This window comes from Lycorma delicatula, chromosome 8, assembly GCF_047948215.1.
Source record: "Lycorma delicatula isolate Av1 chromosome 8, ASM4794821v1, whole genome shotgun sequence".
Classification (NCBI taxonomy): Eukaryota; Metazoa; Arthropoda; class Insecta; order Hemiptera; family Fulgoridae; genus Lycorma; species Lycorma delicatula.
The window spans coordinates 45,109,453-45,121,909 of NC_134462.1; the positions used below are offsets into that span (position 1 = coordinate 45,109,453).

A 12,457-nucleotide genomic window follows, 5' to 3' on the forward strand; every position below is an offset into this window, starting at 1 on the left:
GAAATAAAAGCAATATTTCATATATTTATTATTTTATGTCTAAACAAATTTCTTTTGAATTTACCATCACTGATAATAGAATGCGGCTGTGTCTTGCTGTGAAAATTTTCAGAATTTTTTGAAGATTTTTGTTATTTTCGTGTAATTTGTATTTTATAGATTAATTTCTTAATTTTGTCTCTAGGTGCAGTATCACTTTTCTATATCTACATGATAAGTAGAAGATTTAAGTAGAATCATTTTTATTATATTTTCTAAGTTAGTTGACCAGTTCAGGTTTTCAGTTCAGTTAAAGTACAAATTTCATTACGGTATGAATTAAAAATCACGGTCTTTATTTTTTATTATTATCCTTTTGTTTTTTAAAGGTAAGTTGGGTATTTTTTGACATTTTTTTTTTAGAAGAGAAATGAGAGTTTTAATATATTTATATTGTTAAATATCTGGCTTTTTACTTATAAAAATTAAATCTAAAAACCTTAATCCCCTGGTAATTAACGTTTTTTTAAGAAATTGTTTTTGATTTTTAATAATGGCTCTGTTTTGTTTATCAGTTTGAATGTACCCAGAGAAGTACTATGTTCAGACAACTACATAGAGTATGTTAAATAATTTCATTAATAAAAAACCTTTTATTACTTGTCTGCAAAATGCAAAGAATGAATTGAAAAATGTGTTATTCTACAGCGATTCTGTGTTCAATTAGTTAAAATTTGGTCTGAATTTTTGTGTGGGATGGTACAAATTTATTATGTTTTAAAAAAGATTGCCATTCATTAACATAAGAGTTATTTTGTTTAAACATTATTTTTTTGTGTGAATATTTTTCATTGTTGTTTATTTTTCAGAACTTGAAAAGATTGTTTTTTTTATACTTTAGTGTGCAATGCGGGCAGCGACTGCTGATCTGTTAGCTGGAATGAAAATTTGTAGAATATAAAAACTGCCATGCCTGACCGGGTTCGAGCCCAGGACGTCTGGGTAAAAGGTTGAGACGCTACCACCCATTTCTGGCTTTAAATCAGATTTGTGCCTTTAAAACATTAATTGAATGACTTAAACCCTCTTGACTTCTACCTGTTGGGCCAGTTGACTATTTGAAATATATTGTTTATTCAACTCCAGTACTCACCATTGAGAATCTTCAACAAAGGATCCAATTTGATACTAATTTACAATACTAGGATTAACAATAAATAAAAACAATTAATATTTAATCCAAACAAATTATGTGCCATATACCAATTTTTATATGTTTTTTATAAAATGGTTTTAACGAAATTAAACGTAGAAATCTAGTCTTTATAACAACATCTGCATTATCCCACCGTCCATCATGAATCTATTTTGCATTTCGGCTTCTTCAATAATTAAATAGGTCTCACTAATTAAAAATGATGTTAAAACGGTTTTACTGTTCTTCGTTTATGCATCTGTAAACAAAAACACTAATTTCTGTTGATTTTACAGATTTTATGAAATATAATCCATGGAGATATGTCTTTTTGCTTTTAATGCCTTGTTTTCCAAATGATTAATTGTTTTATTACTGTGAGAGCTTTCCACTGCATGTTTTTATCTAAATAATTTTATTTAATCAGCTTAGTGATTGAAAAAACTATACTGATTTGATACAACAAAACACAGATTAGTTAAAATTTTTTTATTTATGTTTCATACTACATTTGAATACATCATGAGTACAGTTCATAACGCTAAATCTAAATTTAATATAATTAATATTTCTACTACTGCATAATTACACAACAATGATTAAATTATTCGCTAAGACTGTTAACATTTTTTTGGATATTTTTTATTTTTTAAATATTAGCAATTAGTGTTCCCCGTACTAGAACTTTCAAACATTTTGTTACATTTAAATTTTTTTGTTCAATTAAAGGATACATAATATGGTGCTATAACCTTTCTACGACTTTCTATAGTTGAATTTTTTCTCACAGTTATTCATACGTTACAAATCAGCCCAAAAAATTTAATTGCAGTTTATTTGAATGGTAGAAAAGTGGATTCATTTATAACTACTCTTTATACATTTATCAAACATACATCAGTTTCAACCAATCATATAATACTATTATAATATTCTACAATCTGTAATTTTTGTAATTCTATATTTATTGCATATTACAAGTTTTTCGTTTTGTTTTAATTTTCAGAATTACTTCTTATTCACAAATAAATTGTTACCCGAAAAATAACAATAAATTAATTATTATATCATACTAACATTATTATTTCCATTAGGTGCATAATACTGATCTGTTGAAGACTAGTTGTAATTACCTCAATACTTTATGTTTTTTTTTTTTTAGTTTGTTCTATAATTCTTGTATGTGCAAACTTTAACGAAGGCTAAGTTCAAAGAATGGTAATAAGTGTAACTTTAAGATGGGTTATTTGTTAACTTTAAAGTATTGTTTATGGTAAAGCAAAGGTAACTTTAAAAAACGTTGTTCTCATTGTAATTGCTACAAATAATATGTAATTATTTTTACGTTATGTATTATACACAACTCTTCTTCATAAACAAATTTATATTTTTTAATTCTGTAACTTCGCTTGCAGTCCATTCTTTTATAGTAGTAATTTTTGATATACAGTGTTTTAAGGAAAGATCTTTTGACCAGAATTCATCTGTTATTTTTCACACAAATACAATTCATTTCATCTTTCAAATAAATTCATATTTATGTCTTAGTGCTTAGCATTGTTACTTATTTTAAAAAATTGGAATGCAGTAAAACTTTCAAGATTGTATGATTCATTCCTTTGCTTTCATTGTGTATAGATGATCCTGCTAAACTTGGAAAACTAAATAAAATGTTTTTTTAGTATTTTAGTCGACTAAACTTTTATTTTATAAAAAAAATGTCTTAACTAAATATTCCTTGAACATTGGCTTTAAATTAGTAATCGCTGAGTGGTAATTCTGTTTCTCATCTGTTATTGAAATTGGTCAGTTTTAAAAAAATCTAAAGATGTTTTTACACCAATCTTATTTTATCGCTGCGTATATAATTATTTTTTTATTAAATAATGTTTTCCTGTTTCTATCTTGAAATTTTCCTTCATTTTCCTAGTTCCTACTAAAAGATTTCTTTTTAAATTATGATGTTTTATTTATTTATTAAATGCTTAAAGTTAAAAAAAAAAATTATATTTTCTATATATATTTTAAATTTCATACTGCATTTTGGGAAAAGGTGATGTCTTTTAGTCGGTAATTGCAATAGCGGAACAAATCCGTTTTAGGTTACATATTTTATAGTAATAGTCTACGATAAACGTGGCTAATCTCATCATACAGAATAATAACAATATTTACCGTACGGTAGTGGATATTATTTTCGTGATCTGTATCAATCATATTACGAGTATCTTAACTTAATTTATTCCTGTTATAATTATTGTATTATATAGTGATATTGTTTAATATTAGTACTAGTTTTTCTGTTCTATACCATTTGTCAGTTTTACCTTTGAACGAGTATAGCAAGTTCTGGAGCAAACTGTACTACCACGATTAGATAACTGGCAAATATGCTGATAACCTGCGAAAGAAAAACAAAATTACTATATAAACCAATATAATTTATGTAATTCATTGCTATAGGGCCATCTTAATCTAAGGTACCCAAATGAAACGAGAGGGATTACTGCTTGCCTTCAACGCAAAATACTTCTCTAATCCTTAAACACAATCAATTCATAAAAGTCTGAAATAAAATTACTCTCTTTGGAAAACTTTGAATCATTTTCTACCAATTTCATCACCCATATCGGATCTTTAAATCAATTTTCATATTTGTTTTTAAGGTGAAATTTATATACAAAATAGCAAATAATAATAATAATGTTTGTTTTTTTTTTTCATCTAGGAAAAAAGAATACTTATTAAACGTATTATGTGTACGACATTATATATATATATATTAGAATTGTTACAATTACAATTGCTAATAATATTCTTTAGAAAAGGTGCATATTTCAAATATAAAGGAAACCCAGAATTTTTGTTTTTCCCAACCAGTTTTCAAGCTACGCAGGGGATGTGTGTATAAGGGCAAATAATATTACTGTACCGGTTTGCCAAACCTGAGTAGTTGCTTCAATGTAACTGTAAATGTTCAGGTAAAAATGTATTCTGGAGCAGACTCAGGTTGACCACATCTGAGTCGTACGTTCATTGAAACCAAAGCACCGGCCTCCGTGGTGGGAGTGGTAGCGTGTCGACATTTTATCGGGAAGTCCCTGGTTCGAATCCCGGCCATGCATGATATTTTGATATGCTACGGAAATTATCATTCATCTTCTCCTCTAAATCAATACCTAACGGTGGTCCCGGAGGTTAAAAAAAAACAAAAAAACCACCAAATAGTCCCGGCAAATAGTCCCGGCAGAGGATCCCATTCGGGGTTCCTTATTTGAAGGAAGGCAGTGACTGACCAGAGTCGCGGCGGACAGATCCCTTTTGGGGTGCCATACCTCGCTTGAGGTATGGCACTCATAAGACCGTAGTTTCCGTAAGAAGGCCTTGGTGGACGGAATAACCGGGCCCAAAGTTCCTTCCCAGATTGTTTGAGCCGATTGACACGGCTCCCACTGCTGTGTTTATGCTTTAATGCAGGTCCGGCTCTGGAGGACGGTGCAAGAAATGAAGGGAAAAAATCACTAAACAATATCAATACCCACAGTCTAGCATTCGATTCCGTATTAACTGAACTAATTTTCAAGTTCAGTAAACGTAACTGATGTTTACTAGACTTGAAAATTGGATTCCCAAATCCAAAAATCATCTAATTTTGAATTGACACGTTAACCCTGAGACAATCCAGCTGGCTAGGGAACCCCTGGTTAACTACCCAAATAAGAAAATAAACATAAAATCACAGGGTTTTAAATAATTAGATCTCTGCAATAAACAGATTAATACTACATATTTATATTAGGTACAAGTTGTAGTAGCCGATGGTTAAATTCTGAATAGTTTACTTACATTAGCAATCAGCCGTCTATCAACGATGAAGTAATCAGCTGCACTGATTTTTGGTGAAAGTTGTTTTATTTGCTTAACGAAGTGTGTTACCTTAAATAATAAAAAAAAGTTATATTAATAACATATATCATAGTAAATAAGAACATCAAAATATGTTTCATTATTTTCTGCAATGCAAAAAAATTATTTTTCTTCTGTAATTGAGGTGACTACATCTTCATTATTAACTTTTATTTTTTTATAATTTGGTTAAATAAACGGGAGTCAATATTATAATATTTATCTCTGTGTTGATGGTATTGAACTCCTTAAAGAAATAGTTGAGGTTCCTTTTTTGAAGATAATTTTCATAAATGTTAATAATTTCAATAAATTTTTTTATCATTCACTTGCGTTCGATGCATGTGGTTTCTTTGATGATGTTGTCTGGTTTGCTTTTTAATATTCCGTTTAGTACTGTGAATTTAAACTTCCATTATTTTTGTCATTCTTTTCCTAATCTTCTGGCATGAATTTCACTGTTAACTACTCTTACTGGGTCATTTTGTGAGGTTAATTATTGAATAGATTATAACTGCTAATCGATTTCTTCCTTCTAAAATATTTGAAGCTAATAAAAATAACCATTGAAATTGTCCAACGCTTCTGAATTAGTTTATAAGTTAAGAAAAATTGTTATCGGAGCTCGTAATGCGATTACCACGGCAGCCATTTCGTCTTTGTTACCAAGTTCCTTCCTTTCAAGTTCAATGCCTTTTGTTTCATCTCACATAATTTTTCGGTAACCACATGACAAGATAAAACTGTATATAAAAGAAATATTTTTTGTTTAAAGTTTCTATACGATACGTAGGAGTTTGCTGTGTGGTCAGTTAACAATGTACAGTAATATTAATAGATTATATTCAACTTACAAACATTTTGCTTTACTCTTTCATTCCCTACATTATACTTTTATACATGAACAATTTTTTTTTATTGATTATTATTAATACGTATAAAAATAATTATTTTACTTACTTTCTGCTGGAGTTTGTAATCGTAACAAACGGTCGGTATTTCGTACAGATCGTTTATCAGCCGTGAAGTCTGAAACAAAGATTAAAATACCATTCGGTAATAATTAAGTAAAAACTATATTGCTTAGAAAAATAGTATAAATATAAGCCTAATATATTTTTTTCGCCAAAATCTATTTAATATTAAACTTCTCTATTTTTTATTCGAATTAATCATTATTTATTTTTAATATACAATTATTTTGGAAGGATAACAGTTCTTATACGTGTAATGAATTTAAGTTGTTATTATATGGGAATAAATTGTAAATAATTCTTCTGAGTATTAATGTCTTAGTTTCTGGAAGGATGTAATTAAAAATTTTAATCAAAATTACGTTAAATTTTCTCCATTCTCTCATTTGTTGGATTCTGTTATAACAATATTCATGAAAATCTTCCAAATATTTAGGTTATTTGATATTTAATTAAGTTTAGGTTGAAAATTTGAATAAACAAAAACTTTAATTAACATTTGTGTACCTTTACGAACCTTAGGTTTGGATTAATAATTCATTATATCAAATTTACTGAGAATGAAGAACGAAGTGGTTCTTATCTTTATTCCTGTCTTCTTTTTTTAATATTTCGTGGCCCGAATAAACCAGAAATGTTTTAACCGTAACGGCACCACGGTATTAACCCCGGACAAAAATAGTGTATTTTTATCTGTAGATCCATGTGTTTATCAAGTTACGCATTCTGGTTACATCTACGCCATGAACAGTTAAGCCTATTTCACATTTGCTTCCAAATGAAGAATACTGCAATGTTTATATAGGTTTCTGATAAATGGAACATATCAAATTATGCATTGCATTAAATGGAAAAACAATTTTCTTAATTTCAGAAATAATAATTATATAAATAAGAAGTAATTTTTTATCAAATTAAAAAAAAACTTACAAAGTTAGAAAATCTGCTTCCTGTGTCTGCAAGCAGATAAATCTTCAACAAATTTAAAATTTGCCGAAAAATCATTACTTTCTGATTTAGCAGCAATTTCGTAGTATACATTCTTACTAATACCACAATTACTGAAATTCCGCAACGGAAAAAAAAAATTATTACGTAATAGCCGTAGATTGAATTAAACATTTTCATACATTTAGTGAATTTCTCATGTAACTGTAAATATCCATTTAAACGTTTTCTTTCATCTGATGCTGGATTATGTTTGTGCGGATTTTTAAAGTAGATCTGTTTGCAGTAGTTTGATACCGAATTCGTAAAATCATTGTACATATCTAATAATTCTTTAGCAGCGTACAACATTATCCCCTCATAAAGATCCGTAGCTACGCCTACGATTGTTAATAACGTATAAGGTAACAAATTGGTACTCGATAGTTTAATGACCGGCAAAATAGCCAAAGAAATACTGTTAATTAATGATAAGAACAAAAAGTATCGTCCTCGGTATTTTAACCTTTTGCAATCATTATTTCCCGTAGTCTTCAAAGAGTCATTAAAATATTTCATGTTCTCCAGTAATTTTGGCCATGCAAATACTCCGTATGCAATAGAAACATCTGAAAGAATGCATGCTAAGAAGAGAAAAAAGTTACCTATACCTGGGAAAAAAATTTCCTGTATTACAACAAGTATTGAGCACTGTACAATTAGGAAAGCAAGTACTCCCATCTTTGTTTTTGATCGTTGATGCAGTTTTTGAAAATACTCCGCAGGAAATATCGGTATATATTTAAAGAAAGAGTAAAACGGTTGAATATCATTCATAAAGACATCGTTTTCTTTTTTGAAAATACACGTACGAATATATTTAATTTTTTCTGCAACAGTTATGTAAATATTTCGGAAAATTTCCATTGCGTTTTATTTTTTATCCATTCAATATCCTTTTAAGCAGAAGGTTTTTATAATATACTTCATTGTTATACGACTGATGAAATAAATCTATATTCTTTAAAAACAGAATTCGTTTACAAAAAATACAATTATAAGATCAAATATTTTATTAATTTACTAAATTGAATATCCTCCAAATTACTTTATAATACTTATGTATATATATATATATATGATATGTGGCAATATGTTATGCTATATTTTATACTACAATAATACTTGCTATCTTTTTTTATTAAATTCAGTGAAATGAAATACATTTAAGTAATAATAAAAATAAAAGGTAGCTGAGTTGAAATTATTTAGTTTTTAATCCATTACCTCATTATTAATTCACTATTAATATGTTATTATTTTAAATTAAAAAAAATTTTTCATCAATTCTTATGTAGAAAAATCGATAAAAGTAAACATCGGCATCTTTAATTTACTAATTATGTTTTTTACTTCTTTATACGAAGTACAGGAAGTATTGCGAAATATTCGGTTTTCAGATTTCAACGGAAATATCCATTTTGACCCATTCTAAATCCTTTTATACTAGCTTCGGCGTGATACATACGTACGTATGAACGTATGTATCTCGCATATCTCAAAACAATTAGCTCAAAACCCATAACTCAAAATCCAAAAAAAATTGAATTTTGGCCCTTTTCTTAACAGCAGTAATAAGGCTTTATCGAGAGCTTCTCAACGATAAGTGGTACTTATTTTCATTGGTTCCAGAGTTATAACAAAATAAACTTTTAGCTAATGAAATATTTGGTTCTTGCAAGTTACATCTGTTCAAATCCGATTTCTCTAATTTTTCCTTTAAATTTTTTTTTTTTAATTTAAAATATTGAATAACTAAGAATTATTATATCTGATAGCAAAACAATATTACCATAAGTAATAATTTAATAATAATAAAAAGAAAAAAGAGAAAATATGAAAAATATCTGACGTTATTAATGAAATAAAATTTTATGTATTTTTCATTTTAAAAAACATGTGCATAGATAATTTAATACGCGTACAAGCAAGTCATATGGTTTCCACATCAAATTTTTTTACTAAAGATAAATGAGATAAAATTGATGTTTCATCGCAGCTCATAATATGTTATATGATTTGATTATATTAGCTAAAATAAAAATCTGATATAGACATCACATATCTTCCTTGTACGCCTATTAAAATTAAATATAACATTTTTAAAAGTACATAAAATTTTATTTTCACTAATAACTTATGATTTCTTAATTTTCTTTTTTTTTATTGTTATTATTGAATTATAATTTATTTCAAAACCTTTTTAAATCAGAGGTTAATAATTATTAATAAATCAATATATTTAAATTTAAAAAAAAATAAAAAATAAAAAAATAAAATATAAAAAATTTTGCAAACCAGAAAGAAAAGAACAAAAAGATTAAGAGAAAATGATTAATATAATGAATAAAAGATTAAAAGAGGATGATGAATATAAAGAGACAAAAAACTTGAAAACTAGACAACGTAAATTAAACTAGACAACTAGACAAATTAAAAGAATTATATCAAACCAAAGAGCGATTAAATGATTAGCAATAAAAAACAAATAATCGAGATGATGGTCAATTCCGAAAGAGGGAAAATATTGTCCGACAGTATTAGAAGAGTAATGAACTAAAAGATAAAACGTTTTTGCAACTTATCTAAGATCGGGCGTGTATGCCTCAGTGTATATGTTGTTCTTGTGAGGGTCTATTTTTCAGTCACTCTGTAGTTAAATTTAATGTAGATAAAATTAAGCAAAAAATCGAGAATAATTAAATTAAATAAAGTAGTAAATCCAAAACTAATACGATTCTAAATCATAATTTTCAGGTGTTCAAATACTCAGGTGTTTATTACATACACGCTTATGTAATATTACACATTTTTAAAAGTACATAAAATTTTATTTAAGTAATAACTTCTGATTTTTTACATATTTTTATTTTACTGTTATTATCCAATAATTAGTTATTGTACATTTTTTTTAGAATCACTGGTTAATAATTTTTAATAAATCAATATGATTAAATTAAAAAGAAAAAAGAAACAGAGTTGAAGTCTGATTTGAACCGATGTGCCTTCCTTGCAAGATCCATATGTTTCATTAGTTTTATCTTAAAACACAATAATACTAAGCACTTGATTATTTGTTTCCTTCTTTTCATGAACTTTACTGTATATATTGTGATTGTTATTACCGAAAATAACATGAGTGTGATACCTTACAAATTCAGTTTTATTCACTCACACAACCTAATTACTTTCACTTAACTCCGTATAATCATACAAAATACTAGGCGAAATTAAAATCATCCTTGCTCTTTTAATAAGAGGAAACTTTGGATTTACATTAAAAACGTCGAGTAGAAATAAAAACTTCCTTTTATTACGTTGCCCAGTAATCGTTCAGTAAAACGTTATTATATTAATTTTTAACCGATCATAAGATCTCATTTTCTTAACCAATCAAATGTATAAATTCTTTTAAACATTTTTTACCAGTCACAACATAAAAAGGAACTGACCGATCGGAATGCAGTTAATTCTCGCAAAGACATACAGACATATACGCGGGCAGACGCACGCACACACTCGCACACACACACACACACACACACACACACACACACACACACACACACACACACACACACACACACACACACACACACACACACACACACACACACACACACACACACACACACACACACACACACACACACACACACACACACACACACAAACAAACAAACAAACAATATATATTACAAAAATATAAAATTATAATTTAAGAATGGATGGATTTTAATAAATCTCGTTAATTTATTGAACTTTATGTGACTCAATATTTCTTTCAAAATTTTAAGGTGCAAAAACCTGCTAATCTAGTAAAACTAGGGATGGAGTTTGGTGTAAAGCAGGTTTACCAGACTTTTCAAATTGCAGTTGGGTGTATATTTGCAAAAAAAAAAATGTTTACTTTTTTTAGTAGGTTAACGGTTAGCATTTGCTTACAAATTAGCATTATCGGCCTCCGATTTCAGTGTCCTACAGCATATAATTTACTCGTTTCTGATTTATGTGAGAGCGGAGACCAAGGTGTGCGTGAAATAGAAAATCTTGGGAAATTTTACATTGTGGAGTTCAATCTTGAGGTTTGCTTGATAAACTGAAAACTTTTTTTAGATTTATAAAACGATGTTAATGTCATTATTATCCGTGTAGTTTGGAAATTCCAGAGCGGGAGAATTTTGGTAGTTACCGGAGGTTAAATAGGAAAAAGAGAGAGAGCGGGAAAATTTACGATTTAATTTTTTTACTTTTCTTCACGTATATGACGCGTTAAAAATTAAAATCAAAAGTAATAATTGCATTGTCACTTGTTAAGTCTGATCTTTAATAATGTTTTGTTTGTTACGTTTTATTTTTACTAAAAAATATGTTTCAAATAAATTATATTCAATCAATAAAAAAGTTTAGATTTGTATTAATTTACGAAATAAAGTTGTAGAAACTAAAATTAGAGTAGTATTTTTTTTATATATATATATATATACAGAATGATTCAAGAAGAATATAACTTACAGGTCGTGTTCTACTGCTGAAAATAAAGAAGAAAATTCATATAAACAGTTTCAGAAAGTTTTCGTTACCGAGAATCTTATGTGGTGAAATTACGCCCTGATTCCTGCGCCTTTCGTTTATATAAGCGAGAGTGTAATTCGTGGGGCCCAAATTAAATGGTCAATATGATGATTTAATAAAAAATTCGAATGAATATTGAAGTATAATCCTAGAACTGTATATTATATAGTTTTTGAGAAGTCTAAACTGATACACAAAAGACTGGGGATCGAAAAACACTTATGTTCACGTTTGGCGCGAAATAACCAGGTAATATTAAACAAAACATGTAGAGAATTTGAATTTGAATAAAATATTTTTTACTAAGTATTAAACGAAACAAATTAAATATTAAAGCCAACAAATTTAATATTTAAAAAAAAATAATTAAATTTAAAAAAAACTTTAGTTTGTGTGGAACTACGTTTCGCACGAGATTTGAGCGAGACAACGTCTTGCAAAGACCGACAATGTAAATCGACCCCAAAGAGCTTGTTACGTTTTAGTTTTACTAAAAATATGTTTCAAATAAATTATATTGAATCAATAAAAAAGTTTAGATATGTATTAATTTACGAAATAAAAGTTGCAGAAACTAAAATTAGAGTAGTATTTTATATATATATATATATATATATATATATATATATATACAGAATGATTTAAGAAGAATATAACTTACAGGTCGTGTTCTACTGTTGAAAATAAAGAAGAAAATTCATATAAACAGTTTCAGAAAGGTTTCGTTACCTTCTATTTCTTGCATAATAGACGATTATCAATAAATTTCGTCATAAACAGAACCTTAGAGCAAACTTAAGAAGTTCGATGAAATACACAATAGCGAAATCATATATTTATA

The 12,457-nt window shown here is 27.8% G+C and overlaps 1 protein-coding gene and 1 long non-coding RNA gene across 5 annotated transcripts in view; one reads left to right on the top strand and one right to left on the bottom strand.

The window, feature by feature from the left end:
* LOC142329025 (uncharacterized) overlaps positions 1 to 12,457 on the top strand; it is a 153,900-nt gene that overhangs the window by 102,646 nt on the left and 38,797 nt on the right. The window lies entirely within an intron of this gene.
* Positions 5,064 to 12,396, bottom strand: LOC142329058 (uncharacterized). Its single transcript, XR_012757416.1, has 3 exons — positions 12,278 to 12,396; positions 6,041 to 6,109; positions 5,064 to 5,110 (listed from the first exon to the last, which is right to left on the bottom strand). It is a non-coding gene; the product is annotated as an uncharacterized LOC142329058 (long non-coding RNA).